Below are 4646 nucleotides of genomic sequence, written 5' to 3' on the forward strand. Positions count from 1 at the left end.
GGGCAGTTCCACTCTGTCCTCTAGGGGCGCTGCAGGAATCCACTCCCCTGCAGTGGGTTTCATTGGGTGGTTTGGATATTTACACGAGATACCTTAAGAGGGAAGAGAAGAGAAGGGGCCAGGCCTGGGTCTGGGAGAGAAGACAGGGCAGCCAGCTGAAGCAGCCGAGAGACCAGGGACCAGGAGCTGAGCCAGGAAAGAGCTCCAGGGACAAGGCACTCAGCAGTCCTGGGAGACTGTGGGCCATGGCTACGCCCACAGTGGACAGCAGTGGGCACAGGGGGAGGGCCGGACGCCAGGGCAGGCACCCGCCAGGCAGCAGGAGGGTCGGGTTTCCCTCGGCAGGGAAGAGGGGCATTCCTGCCTCCAGGTGCTCACCAGGCGCTGGCTGGCCCTCCGCTGGGGTCAGGCCGGGGCTGACGGCTGACGGGAGGGGCTGCTTTGTGGACGTGCCCCAGCTCCCCTTTGATGAGGCTGTGGATAAGGCTGGCGCCGGGAAGCGGGCTCTGATACATTCCCGACACACTGGAGCCGGCCAGGGACCAGGGACAGGCGGCATGTGGGTCCTACTGCAGAGGTTCTCATCGGAGGCGGGGGTGGGGGCCATCCCCAGAAGGGGAAACTGAGGCCCGATGGGGGGAGGGCCCAGAAGGTCAGTCTGGAAACACCGGGTCCACCCCTCCCAGGACCCTCCAGACAACCGAGTCCTGGAGAGGAGCCGCACACATCACTGCCAGGGCCTGGGCACAGGCAGGGCGCGCGGTCATCTGTCCCAGGCAGCAGTGACAAGACCTGCCCCCGGGCCTGCCTCCTGTGTCCCGTGTGAGATGAAGACCCTTCCCCCCAAGGCCGGGGCGAGGCAGTAAACGCGTGTGCATGGGTTTCCTTGTGCTTACTAATCTGTAGTGACTGTCATACGGGTTTCAGCCCAGCTCCCTGCGAGGACGGCCCCTTGGAGCCCACCAAGCCTGTCCTCATCTCACCCCCATGCACCAGGAGAGACCCCCACCAGCAAGCCCCCTGTGACAATCTAGAATCCTGAGGTCACCCCCACCCTCCCACCCCCTCAGCCCCTCAACACCAAGCGGATGGGAAGCTTCCCCACGACTTTCCGGTCCTTCCTCTCCTCTCCGTGGCCTCAGGGGCTCTCCCCAGGGACTGCCCTGCTCTGACCCATTCATTCATTCACTCCCTCACTCCTTCATTCTCCCCCTACCAACCTCATGTTTTGTTAAATGCTTGTGAGCGGCCATCTAAGGGGGAACTCTAGGTCTCTCCTCGTCCAGAGCAAAGAAAAGTGGAGACAATCAAACACACAAGGAAACAATTGGTCCCAGGGGCTAACAGACCACGTGAACCCCAGCCTCCGTGATCCTGAGACCGGAAGGATTGGATGGTGCTCCGGCTTCCACTGCGGACCACTGGGAAAGGCATCCCAGTGGGAGGTCCCGGACAGAGTGGGAGAAAAAGGTGAGACAAACTCAAAATCATTAAAAAAAAAAAGACCAGGCTTCCTGGTGTGATGGGGACTGGGGAACTGCCAAGCCTATGGCCCTTAGTCACCCTTCAAGCTGGGAACTGAACTCAACCCCGGGGCTCAACTTACACACAGACAATAAAACAAAAGAAAACACTGCTGTTGAGTGGACTCCGACTCACAGGGTTTCCGAGGTGGTGTCACCATGGAAGTAGATTGTCCGTCTTCCTTCTGGTTGGCAGTCCGGTGCCTCAGGCACTACGCCACCAGAGCTTCCACCCAAACAATGGTCGTTGTTATGTACCTTTGAGCCAGACCTGACTCATAGCAACCCCTTCTTGGGTTTCCGAGGATCGCTACGGAAGTAGATTGCTCAGCCTTCCTCCAGAGGAGTGGCTGGTGGGTTTGAACTGCCAGCCTTCTGGTGAGCAGTCAGATGCCTTAGGCACCCAAACAATAGACAAGCAACAAAATAAATAAATAAAGGCCGGGGTGGGGGTGGAGAAGGGAGTTTGGTGGACATGTCTCCTCCTCCAGGGAGCCCTCCCTGGGAGACATTGCACTTCACCTACTGAGCCCTAAGCACTTCATTTTTAACGGTGTTGTATTTCCAAGACCCTGAGGTTCAGAGGCTGAGTGAGAGTTTTCGTCCCTGGTGCACTCAGGATTCCGGATTCCATTTGCGTTTTCCTTTTGACAACATGCAGCCCCTTGCCAGCCCTGAGCACCTCCCCATTGGGGGCGGGAGTGCTCTTTCCTCAGGGAATGTGACATAGTACCCACCCCTTCCCAGCATGAGGGCCCCCAGCCCCCAGCCGCAGTAGGTGGGCCAAATGGGGCTCCGGCTGTGGGGTATTTTGGGCACCAAATAGGGAACCTTGAGGCAGCATCTGTTATGACGGGGAACCACAGCTGGGCTGCTTCCGGCCCTGGCCACAGAGGAGGCAGCTGCAGCTTGGGCCCTTGAACTTGGTAGCAGAATCAGGACTTCCCAGGAATAAGCAGGGTGCTGGGTGGGCGGGGGAGAGGCTGTGTGGGGCGGAGAGCAGAGACGACGGGGAGGCCTGAACTAAGCCAGGACCCAGAGCAGCCTGTGCAAGGCCCTGCCTGGGGTGACATGCAGGGTGCAAGGCAAGGAGGGCAACTGGGGGCGACGTGTGGCCACCGGGGGTCTGGGGGCCGGGCCGAGGGTGCGGTCTATGTGAGGGCAGTGGGGAGCCAGCGAGGGTTGGAAGCAGGAAGGGGCATGATCACACAGCAGCTGTTTGGAGAAGGAAGGGGCAAGGGTGCGTGCCAGACACAACAGGTTCATGACGCTGTTGCATATCCTGCTATGGCGGGGAATGACGGGGGTCTGAAAAGCCTGCAAGCAGCCATGTAGGTGCAATGATGGGTCTCTCCTCGTCCAGAGCAAAGAAGAATGAAGAAAACCAAGGACGCACGGGAACAGTGAGTCCAGGGGACTAGTGGGCCATGTGAACCTCAGCCTCCATGACCCTGAGACCAGAAGAACTAGACGGTGCCCGGCTACCACTGGCAACCACTCAGAGGGATCAATGTGGGGGATCCTGGATGGAGTGAGGGAACAATATGGAACAAAACTCAAACTCACGAAAAAGACCAGGTCTGATAGAGCCTGGTGAGACCCCCAACTGTGGCTTCCCCCTGGTTTCCCTTCAGGTCTGGAACTGAACTCACTCCCATGGCTTCCAGCCAAACAACAGACAGGCATAGGGGGTGAACATTGACATCAGGTAGGTACACTCCTTGGAGCGATCAGTCACAGGAGAATAGAAGGGCAGTGTTTGCTCAGGGAGACAGCTCGGGGGGGCAGGAGTGCACGGCAGGGAAGGACACAGGGAAGAGGTAACTATGGGGAGGAAGTGGGAAGAGAGCTGTTGCATTGTGGGAAATTGCAGTCGACGCCATGAACAAAATGTGTATGAACTGCTGATGGACAATGGATTTGCTCTGTCAACTTTCACCCAAATCACACACACAAACACACACACAAAAGAATGCGGGCCAGACTGCAAGTGGGGAGAGGGAGAGAGTGGGTCGAGGCTGAAGCCAGGAGGAGGCCGTGCACTGGCAGTGGGGTGAGACAGAAGGGCCAGGTGATGCCCAGGCGCCCGGCCTGCCCAGCAGAGACGTGGTGAGGGCCAGGTCCGGGAGTAGGACCAACAGCGGGTTTTGCACAGGCTTAGCTGGGGGTGCGGTGGGGACACAATGACCCCAGGAAAGCCCTCTCTGGCCACCCGGACCGTCTTCCCAGGCCCTTCCCCTCCCTGCCCTCGTCACTGCCCCTTTGTGGTGCTGGCACAGACGGGCTCAAGTGGGGACAGGGACCGGGACCCCAGGCTGGAACTGCAGCTTCATGGCTGGCAGTGGGACCTGTCCTCTCCTCAACCCTGTGGACCTCAGCATCCCTCCCACTCTGCAGAACAGGCAGGTTGAAAGAACTGGTCTCCACCATGTCCATGGGAGCTCGGGGAGGGTAGTGCCTAAGGTACTTGACTGCTAACCAGAAAGCTGGTGGTTCAAACCACCAGCCACTCCTCGGAAGGAAGGCTACTTCCATAGTGATACTGCCTCGGAAATCCAAGGAAGAGTTGTTAAGACTCGGGTCCGACAAACAACCTGCTGCATACTGAAGGTTCTATGCACCACAGTCGGGGGAGGAGGCAGGGATGGATCAACAGGGGTACACGATTTACTGGGGGAGGGGAGATAGGCCTGCTAGCTGCGCCTTCAAGGCCACCGTGTCCCACCCCTGGGTGAACGCTGCTTAATGAGAATGGAGGAGGAACGGACTCTGCAGAGCCGTTTCCTGCCCGCCACCTAGGCCTGCCTGCGCTCAGGGACTCCTTCGGCAGCATGAGGGTGAGGGAGGGGACATGGGGTCTCCCAGGACTCAGGTGCAAAGTGTGACCCACAGGAATAAGGCCCGTGTGCTTGTGAGTGAGGCTCTCGGATGGTGCACTAACTGCTAACTGAGAGGCTGGCATCTTGAACCGGCTCAGCAGTCCTGCAGAAGAAAGATCTGGCAATGTGCTTCCATAAAGATGACAGGTGACAGCCAAGACAGTTCCATAAAGATGACAGGTGACAGCCAAGACAGTTCCATAAAGATGACAGGTGACAGCCAAGACTTCCATAAAGATGACAG

This window comes from Orycteropus afer, unplaced genomic scaffold (assembly GCF_000298275.1).
Source record: "Orycteropus afer afer isolate SDZICR_OR568_19922 unplaced genomic scaffold, OryAfe1.0 scaffold01129, whole genome shotgun sequence".
NCBI lineage: Eukaryota > Metazoa > Chordata > Mammalia > Tubulidentata > Orycteropodidae > Orycteropus > Orycteropus afer.